This window comes from Emydura macquarii, unplaced genomic scaffold (assembly GCF_026122565.2).
Source record: "Emydura macquarii macquarii isolate MOO-44397 ecotype Brisbane River unplaced genomic scaffold, CSIRO-AGI_Emac_v2 contig_1424, whole genome shotgun sequence".
Classification (NCBI taxonomy): domain Eukaryota; kingdom Metazoa; phylum Chordata; order Testudines; family Chelidae; genus Emydura; species Emydura macquarii.
This window is the reverse complement of record NW_027131561.1, coordinates 1,213,276-1,224,470: the sequence shown is the minus strand read 5'-3', so window position 1 is coordinate 1,224,470 and position 11,195 is coordinate 1,213,276.

The window sequence follows — 11,195 nt, the reverse complement described above, 5'->3', positions numbered from 1 at the left end:
ATCCTTTGCTTGATTCAAATCTTTCATCAAAAAATAAGGTTAAAAAATGGCAACAAAGTAATTAGGTAGGTCTTCTCTTAGCAATATCCCTATCATTTAATGGCTGAAAACTTAGTTCTTCAGGTCCCAGTTGGGAAAGCAATCTTTTAGGAAGCAAACAAATATTTATATCTCCCTCCATCTGTTCTCTAGCAGACCTTCATAAAATAAGTAGTACAGAAAAGAGAATCTTACTTTTGTGGGTCTGTGAGTGGCCTGAATCATTGAAGTGGAGTCAGCTGTATGAGACCAAATTCTAGACATACAATGCAGAGAGCTGGAAAAAAACACACCTATGAGGACTGGTCTGATTTTTTGAACTATGGAATAGGTACCTTACAGTTCCTTTTCACTCTCCCACTAAATCAACAGAGACATAATGCGGCAGTTAATCATTAACACGCTATCACATATGATGTAAGTTTTACCATATAATTTTAATTGCACTAAAACTTCTGCCAAAATATTGAAAAACATTTAAAATTCAGTTTTCTGTAAAGTAATACTTCAGAAACATTGCCCCAGTGATGAGATGCTTTTAAGGCCAGGAGGAACCATTCTGACCCTCTGGTGTGAGGTCCTGAATAACACAGGCCATAGAATTTGAAAACAGAGAAAGATGGTGTCAGAACTCTTTTCTCGTGTTCCAGGCTTGATAGCACATTTCTTGTGTACCTAAAATTCACAACTAAGCCTTGTTGGTGAGGGGGAATGCAGGAATTGGTCCCAAAGCAAGATGTGAAATTTATGATTTGGTTTACCCTTTGGAGAAATAAATCTGCACTGTTATGTTCTTTTCTTGGCTGGAATTGTTTTGACTCCATATCTGAGTAAGAGTGTTAATACATTAACATTTCAAGAAGGAGAACTGCTCCAAACTTGCTATCTTGAAATCCATCTTTCTTTCTTCGTGGTATTTTAATCTTTTCCTGGTTTTTCCCTGAGTGAAAAAAAATGGCTCTGATTTTCTTGTAGGCATCCCCACCTTCCATGTATTTCCCTCTAGTAGGAGCCTGGAGTGATTTTTGTTATGTTCTAAAAGCCCTTACAGCTGGTGCACATTGGCAAGGCTGGGATTTGGAGGCTACAAGCAGTGAACAATGTCTACCCCCTGCAACAAGTGCTGTGACTGGCCATTGCTTGCAAAAAAGAGCTTTGCAGGGAGAAAAGAAATCCTTTTCCTATTTCCCCCCCTCTCCACCTCACATCCCATCCTCCCTCCCCTTATGTTTTGTGGGATGGATTGTTTCACTGATTTGATTTGCAGGTAACATGGTATGGCTCCCTGAGTGTGGCAGCTGGGACTTTCCCTCTTGGTTGTGGCTGCTCCAGATGGAGACTGTTTCTTTGGTTGGGGACGTCATAGGGTTGTGAATTTTGTCGCCCAGGCATGTTCGGTTGCTGGCTGTATGATTGTGTATCAGGATGTTGCAAAGCAAGGTATGTTTTCAGCGGGGCTGAGCATTGTTGTCGTGGCTGGAGGCTGGCTACAGCCTTTGGGCATTACAACACGTCTGTTGATTCACAGCATCACACTTGGGGCAGTAGGTTGTGGCAGGTAGGACACAGATTTCCCTTCCTGTGGTTGTAATGGCGGAGCATGTGGGGCAATGCATTTGTTAGTAAGGTCTAAATGCCCTGCCTAGAAATGAAGCACCAATTCCTCTCCCCGTTGGGAGAATAGGACTAGGTTCTCGGGGACTCCCAAGAGTCGGAGGCTGTGATAGATGTAGCAATTTTCTGCAATGCCCTTGGGAGACCTTTTTGAATGATGTTTAATTGTCACTGGGGTCTATTGTTTTACATCGACGGTTTAGGTATTATTGAGGGATGGGATTGTATGTCACCTCTTCAGGGAGCAGATGTGCAAGACCTGGGGATTCAAAGGACTATACTGAACAATGTGCCAGACAGGAATGGACTTTGGACCAACAAGTGTGCAAAGTGGTTTTCCTTAGGAATATCTAGGAGGAGGCAAATGCAAATGCCCCATCTCCAATTATGCGAATACCTAATCGTTTGAAACTATGCTGTGAGGAGTAAGCCATTGTCTGCTAATCACCTGTTATATGAGGACAAGATCACAGGCACAAGTTGTATAAAGGAAAGGCTAAAATATTCATGATTGTTCTGGTTCTGAGACAGTTAGGAACTTGTAATCGTAGGGAAAACCCAGTTGGGAGTTTTGACACCTATGAAAGTCTGAGGTTGGACTTGGAGGTGACTTCTAGTAAGCTTTTTAGCATACATGCTGGTTTTTTTATGGGTTTTAATATGTTTTCTCTGTAATGCCTGCACCTTAAAAATAAATGTTCTTGCTTATAAAAAGAGTTGTGGGGTAACATATAACTATGAGTCATTACACCATTCATAGTCTCTGGAGCAAAAACAAATGACAGATGCTGGCCTTTTTAGGCAGTCTGACTTTCTGAGGATATTACAGTATAGGTAGGTAACAGTGCAGCCTGAAAAAATCCCTGTGAAGAGGGAGAAAGAAGTGGGTCTCTACCAAAAAAAGGTAATAGCTTAGAAGCTGGAAGCCTACAGTGGGTGCTCCTGGTAGACCATGAGGGGGGAATACAGGTGCAGTTGCCCTAAACTGTGACAATGGTCATTCCTGTGTAGTAGCAAACCCATTACCTCTGGCCTGCTACACCCTGGAATAGGCGGGCAAACATGAGCCTTGGGTTGAGGGAGTTGATCACACTCAGAAAACTTTGAGATACTCTGGAGGAGCCCTCTCCAGCTCCCCTATTCTCATTATTGCCGCCAGGCTGTGTTATCACTCAGGAGTTATCCTTGACTAAATTACCTTGTGTAAGTCTGCTGTTCAATGATGCTATAGTCACTTAGCCGAAATGTCCAGGTATCTTGCTGGCCATTTACCCCGGCAAGAAAACACCGTGACATTTTAAAGATTAAAACATGCATAAAAATAAGATTCTGATATGTCAGTCAACCATCACCGCAGCACAATGGCATTCTATTTTAACGACACGTCTGTAGAGCTTAGAGCGCGATAATGTAATCCGTAAGGTAGGCTGTGCCATTTCTGTCTTAAGGGGAAACGTAACATGGCCAAGCAACTGGGGTATGAAAATTGGCTATATTTTATTATACTTTGTATACTATTTGTATAGCCACACTGTGATTTTACATTATAACAGCAGCAAACTATTGAGGAGGGGATAGAAACTAGGATAATTTTCTGCCCTCCTCTTCCCCACCCCCACTGCTCAGATCTCGAAATTACTTCTTTGTTGTGTCTAAATGGTAACTAGCTTCCCAGCCAGGGAATGACACTTCTCTTCTCGATGGGCCTGATCCAAAGCCTATTGAAGTTAATGGGAATCTTTTCACTGACTTCAAAGAGCTTTGGATCAGGCCCCTTATTTTCTGAGGTTCGTAGTATCATATGTTAGATAGCATGGAACTGGAAATATTTTCACTATATTTGCCTGCTGGAAAAGCAGGCTGCAATCAAGACACAGCGCTGGGCAGTGACTTTGAGCAAGCAGCAGCGCATAACTGCACAGCCCCAGGAAGAGACCGGAGAACTAATGGGGACTCAGGCACAAATCCCTCCCTGCTGCTCTGGGAGAAGGAGAGTAAGTTACTTCACCTCCTTCCATGGAGCAGCTCATTGCTCCCTGTGCACCTGGCCAGCTAGCGTGGACAGCGAGTTGAGGGATGAGGGGGGGCTGCAGCCATGTCACCCCCCTGCTTGTTTATTTGCAGCAGGAAATATCGGGCAAGGACCTCTGCTTTAGCTATCACAGCAAGAGTCAATATCCGACAATTATATCCTCTTACACCCCTGTGTGGCCAAGCAAGGACTGTGACAATCTAGCCAATGGTGATTATGTCCAGCAATAGGCAAGTGACAGCACCTACATGCAATCACTGGCCAGGAGCAGGAAAATAATTTATCATGAATGCAGCCAGGCTTTCCAGGCACTGAAACAAACGTTCTGCAGTCTACTACAAACTGCTCTTGATCTCGGTCCAAAGCTTAGACCTTTTTGTGGCTCTCCATACCATTTCCAAGGGGACAGAGAAATCACTGCATGACAGGCCCATATTCATAACTGATGTCAATGTTCACACAGGGCAAGATCCAAAGCACCAACTCTCAGAGAGAACTGGGGCCCAGTTTAGCACCAAGCCAGCCTGGTTTTCTGTTTAAATCAAGTAAAATGGTTGCGCTTGCTATCAACATGAAACTTGACATTTGTACATAGTTTGGCACTGAGATTTTGAGCTAGTTTTTAAATGCAACATTTAAAGGAAACCCTTGGCATGTGTCAGAAACCACACAGATTGAAATTGAAAAACATTCACACAAATCCCTCTCCAAAACCATTAATTTTTAAATCCAATCTAACTTTAACCCAAGATTAGAAATTCAGAGCTAAGAAAAATTTTATCCTTAACTAGCAGGGGAATTAGCTCCAGTGTGGTAGAGTACTTGCTTAGTAGACAAGTAGCAGCAGGATCAATGCATGTATTCTCCATCCTGCTCCAGTTCGGGCCACAGATGTTTCCTCATCGATGGAATCAAAAGGCAACAAATTTGATCAAGAGAAATCCTTTATCATACAGTGCATATTTGGCTTGTGGAACTCATTGCCACAAGATGTAATTGAGGTCAAGAGTCTAGGAAGATTGAAACAAAGGATTGGGTATTTATATGGATAACAACAGTCCAAGTTGTTACAGTAAATAAAGACTAAACCCCTCCAAAATCCCAAACAAACCCAAGAGTATTTGAAAAACTGTAATACTTCTGAACATATGCTGACCATTAATTGGGGGTTAGAAAGAAATTTTCCAGGTGAGCAAGTTACCCCATAACTTGCAGCTGGAGGGGTTTTGGTACCTTCTTCTGAAACATCTAATGTTCACCACTGTGAACAGGATACTGGACAAGATGGACCACTGATCTAGTCCAGTCTGGCAATTCCTCTGTTCCTGAGCCTATGCGTGCAATTCTCACATGACGTGGGGAGGAGCTGGAGGTGGTTGCTAAATAAAGCTTGGCTCTTTCTCCTCCTGAGCTTATCACTCTGACTCATTTTCCTTAGTGAGTCCTAATAGCTTAGAATGCTGAAGTACAGACCAAATGCCCCCAGGTACTCTTTGCCCAGCCCAGGAAGAAAGGCAATTGTGGCTAAAATCATCTCCAGTTACACTAGATTCCAAATGGAAAAACTATCAAATCTTAACATATTTCAAAGCACATTCACTCTATTCATAGCCAAGGCAGCATTTCTTAAAGGAAACTGATCGCTCAATTGTACAGGGTGATGGAAATCTCACTAGAATGCAGAGGAGCGGTTGATGCAGCGATGTGAAAGAATGGATATGTATCAAAAGCTCTGGGCCAGGTCCTCAACTAGAGTAAATGGGACCAAGCTACACTGATGTCAAAAGAGCTCGATCCGTGTGCATCAGCTCAGGATCTGGCCCTCTTTTTCAGTGGTGCTTTTGTTGTTGCTATTGGCTTTGTTTTAGAAGACCACAGATACCCTGGGGTGTTGCTGTAGAGCAGCGTTTCCTAACCTGTGGTGCGCGGGCCACTTTTGGCTGTCAGAATGGCCCAGCACTCCCCTCCCGCTGGCTGCATAGGGAGCCGCTGTCTAGGGACCCAGGCGGAGCGCGTTGCTGCAGGGCTAAAAGACCGGTGCAGGCTCTTTGCTGCAGCCAAGGGGATGGGAGATCAGCGCTCCCCTCCCCCTGGCTGTAGCAGGGAGCACGGGAAAGCGCTCTGCCTGGGTCGCTCTGGCTCCAGCAGACAGAGGCGATCCAGAGAGAGGGGAGATCAGCACTCCCCTCCCTGGGCTGCAGCAGAGATCAAAGCGCTCTGCCTGGGTCCCTGCTGGAGGCAGAGGGAGGGGAACACTGATCTCCTGTCCCACTGGCTGCAGAAGGAGCAACTGCCTAGAGACCCAGATGGAGCACACACAGGGCTACAGGCCGGGTGGGGTTTCCCTGCTGCAACCAGGGGGACGGAGATCAACGAGGAGGGAGGCTGAACTTCTTCCATCTGGCTGCAGTGGGGGAGGGGGAGGCGGAGACTAGTGGCCCTTCAGGGTTGTAAAAATGGTATCTGTGGCCCTGGGGCCAAAAAGGTTGGGAACCACTTCTTTAGATATTTTACATGCCCCAGAATCCTGGAAGAGGCACATGATTCTGGATATTCTGTCCTTCCAATGTCCAAAATACCTAGCCGCCTAGCAGACTCCAAAAAGGTTTTCCTGTATGTACACACTACACCATTTAGTGGCATCACATACTGTATACACTAGTAATCGGTGGATAGATCACTGTTAGATAATTGAATTCAGGGGGCCTCTTAATCAGGTTATATCCAGACTCTCCCCCGTCCAAACATGTATTGCCTAACATGAATATTTTATGTTTGGAATAGCAGTCTGCTGGTTCCACTTCCCAAATCCTTTGGGCTCTTGACTGTTTCAGACATCAAGATGTTTGCTGCCCTCTTCACAAGCAGATGTATCTTCTGTCCTCAGACCTTGTTAGCATTCATGGGAGGTTGGCATTAGCAAGGAGCTGGAAGGGGCTCCTTGTTCACAAATCTGGCCTTTCATTAAAAGGGAAATTGCAAGCTTCCATTAAAAAAGTGTTTTAACTCATTAACTCATTCCTTGGGGAACTAGCCTTCTACAGCATAATCTGTTTCCTCAGAAGGGCTCTCCTAAGACCCCAAGGCCATGGGTGTGATCCTATAGGCTGAGCTCAGGATGGGAATTTTGTCTTGTAGCATAGAATATATTTATACATCCCTTATGGACTAAATGGTCAAGCCTGGGTTACTTCAGTGGGATTGGTGGGTGTTCAGAAATTCTCAAACTCCAATCACTTATATTTAGGTGCCTAAACAGAAATGTAGAGGTCTGGCTTAAGGCTTGTCTCTCTCTTGTTCTCTTTTTATATATACATATTCAAGTGGTATCATATCAGAATAAAAAAGTTTCCAAGACAGACAATGAGCTGCCTAAAAAAATGTCTGTTGTCAGCAGACTGAAGTATATGCTGCATCATAAACACTGGGGCCAGATCAGTGTTCCTTTCTTTATTCTCAGTCATCAGCTTTTTGGATCACAGAGGTTATGTACAGATGGTGTCTACACCAAAAGCCCTTGAAAAAAGTTTGGGCATGTTCTATCTGGTTACAACAGGAAATGTGAGCTTATTATAAGTCCATATGATAAACCAAAAAGTGAAAAGTCAAAGAAAAAGTCATAGTCAAAGAAAGCCTTTTCTTCACATCAGCTGTAAAGCTATTTGGCTGACTAAAAAGACCACATGATCAAAGAATGGAACTTAGGAAAGCCAGATAAAAAAATAAAATAAAATAAAAAGCCCTTTTAGACCACATATACTTTTTGGTTTTGGTAGTTCCATTATTATTCCCAGACAGCAATAAGCAGTTTATAAGCATTATAAAATTCATCACGTACATTTCCTGAAGATTTATGGATTAATATTACAGGTAGCTTAGAACCCACTATATGAGAGAAGGATGTTGTCAACAAATGATATCTCTGTAGTCATTCCAGATTAGCAAGTCATGTTTCTAGATTTCAGTGTGTTTTTCTTGTACTTTTCCATTTCCTGGGCGCTGACTTAAGGCTTGGCATTCTCAGCTAAAAGTCGTTGTAAGAAAATTAAATGGCATATGTTCCTATTAAAGAGAACAGAGAAAATGAATCAAGTGGCCAGAGGAGGTGTAACCAGTGATTATGCTAACACTTCCTTCTCTACTGGAAATACCTCACCTGATGCATCATAGGACTGCATTAGCCGTTTCCACGGCTGCATCACATTGACGGCTCGTAGTTATCCTGTGATCAACCAATACATCCAGATCTTTCTCTTCCTTTGTCACTTCCAACTGGTAACTCCCCAGCTTATAGCAAAAATTCTTGTTAGTTCCTAAGTGCATGACCTTGTACTTTGCACTATTCAATTTCATCCTATTTCTATTACTCCAGTTTACAAGATCATCCAGATCTTCTTGTATGATATTCTGGTCCTCCTCCATATTGGAAACACCTCCCAACTTTATGTCATCCACAAATTTTATTAGTGCACTCCTATTCTTTGTGCTAAGGTCAGATATGTTAAATAATGTTAAATAAGATTGGTCCCAAGACCGAGCCCTGAGGACCTCCACAAGTAACTTCCCTCCAGCTTGACAGTTCACCTTTCAGTATGACCCGTTGTAGTTTCCCCTTTAACTGGCCTCCTATCCACCTTTCAATTTTAATCCCCATCTTCTCCAATTTAAATAATAATTTCCCATGTGGAACTGTATCAAATGCCTTACTGAAATCTAGGTAAATTAGATCCACTGCATTCCCTTTGTCAAAAAAATTAATTATTGTGTCGAAGAAGGTGATCAGGTTGGTCTGGCACGATCTATCTTTTGTAATACCTTGTTTTATTTTATCCCAATTACCTTTCCCACTTTCCTTCTAGCGCTCCATTTATGATAGGGTGTAAAATTAGAAACCGTTGGCAATGGTAAATATTTACCAAAGAGGTCACACAATTGTACCTTGTCATGCAGTTGTGTAACAAAAGACCTTTTATAATGCAGTCACATAAAGAGATTGAGTCATGATGGCCAAAGAAACTTTAATTATGAATTTCCTGGCTGTTGTGGACTGAAAGTCCAACCTAAATGGTGCACAGACGTATTTTGCATAATAGATATAGAGAGATTCATAGAATTTAAGGCCAAAAAAGACCATTATATCATCTAGTTTGATCTCCTGAATATCACAATTCATTACATTTCACCCAGTTATTGAGCTCAATAACTTGGTTTTGTGTTTGGCTAAGCAAGTCTTCCAGAGAGACATACAGTCTTGAAGACCTCAAGGAATCTACCACTTCCCTTGGTAATTTGTTCCAATGGTTAATCCCTCATTGTTAAAAATTTGTGCCTAATTTCAAATCTGAATGTGTCTGGCTTCAGCTTACAGCCATTGGTGGTTCTTATACCTTTTTTTCCTGCTAAAGAGCCCTTTAATAACCAGTATTTTATCCCCATGTACGTACTTATACACTGTAATGAAGTTACCTCTCATTTTTTGATCAGCTAAACAGACTGAGCTCATTCACTCTCTCACACTAAGGCACTTTCTCCAGCCCTTGAGTCATTTTTGTGGCTCTTTTCTGCACCTTCTCCAATTTTTCAACATCCTTTTAAAACTATGGACACCAGTACTTCAGCAGTACTTCAGCATTAGTCTCACCAATGCTGCATAGAGAAAGAAAATCAACTTCCTACTCACTGCTCCGTTTATACATCCAATTCTTGCATTAGCCCTTTTTGCCACAGCATTGTCTCATGCTGAGTTTCTTGTCCCCTCTGACTTCTAAATCCTTTACAAAGTAATTGCTTTTCCAGAATACAGTCCCCAATTCTGTAGGTATAGCCTTCATTCCTTGTCCCTAGATGTGTAAGTTTGCATTTGGCATTATTAAAGCACTTTGTTTAAATAGGCCCAGCTTACTAAGCGATCCAGATCACTATCTGACATCCTTATCCTTGCATCTCAAACAATAACTATCAATATACCCACACCTCTTTTGGTTATCATCACACCTTTACATGTATGCTCAAACTGCACATAGCTTCTGAATGTAACTGTGTATGTAACTCCAGCTTTGCAAAGGTGTTATGAAAATATATCAGCCCATAAAGAAAAATCTACTCACCTTTTTATCCTGACAATTATAATGAGAAAACTGGTTGCATTTTACTCCCCCACATCTCCGCACGGGGAAAAAAAAAATTCACCTCAGGAAAGTAGTTAAGTGAATTTTGCAAGATTGCCTTACTCACAAAGCAAAATGAAGCATCATGACTTTCCAAAAGAAAAGTTAAGCAATATGGTATGTGGAGGTACTATAGTTTCTTCTTTTATATGGAGATAGGAGGATAGAGCTGTGAAACACAGGGGAGATGTTCAATTCTTTTTTTCCTCCAGTAGGTCTATAAAGCATCCCTTGTGAAGCCTTGAGGATACTTTTTCAGTTTTCCCCATTCCCAAGGTCCCGTATTATTGCTCTGCTGGTGGAGGAAGACCAAGGATTATGAATTTGACCTTTGCCACTTGCATGGCACCATTTAGCCACTCTCAGCCCATTTGATTTTCCTTTGGATCTCTGTGGAGTCTGTTCTGAATGCCAGGGTTCCTGTCACAGTACCTTTGGGAGTGGTTATGAACCACCTTCTTTGAACTGTGTCTGTACACCAAAACACCCAAACTAAATAATGCTATCTTCTTTGGCTTTTCCCGTAATCTACAGAGGTTTGTTCCATCTGCACGTCTCTAATGTTAAGTGTAACTACAAGAAGAAAAAAGCCATTCTAAACCTAACACATAAGCTAGAGAGGAAGATTTTAAAGGGAAGGCAGCTATAGAGCACAAAGCATCCATGCCAGAAACAATATCTTGTGTAATGCAGATTTGGTTGATTCCTATCAGGATTTGTTGGCTCTCAACATCTTCTATACAGGAAAGTTATAACATACTTGTAAAACTCAGTGTACATAATGTCTTTCATCCTGCAATACTCCAGGACATGAGGCTATCACAGAGAGTGGTAATAAATGCAAGTGCCGGTGCTTAGTAATGCATAGGTTACCTGTTTTCACGACTGTGAACAGCTTGGGGCCTCCTAAGACTGAAGCTCTTTCACTGTAGAAAAGTGAGATAGCCTCTCCAGAAAAATATACAAACATTCGTTTTAATAGAATCGCAGGAGCCTTCCTGAATCTGGCTCTATCAAACAACCTTAATTCAGGTATCATGGTTGCAGATTATATTACTCATGTGCCTCTTCTGATGAGCTGTATAGACATGAGGATTCAGGTCCATCTTTCCCATGATGAAAGTGCACCAGTTTCATAAATGTTTTAACTTAATTAATCATTCCCCACAGCAATCTGGCAAGCAGTGAACATAAATACAAGACAGTTACCGTAGGGAAGCGGATACATCTTGGTAACCTGGTTGAGGCCTAAAGGCACTATGGAACTATACACATTAAATAATAAAATAGCAAGATAACATTTCTTACATATTTAGGGAACAGAAAGAATTCCCCAAACTCTT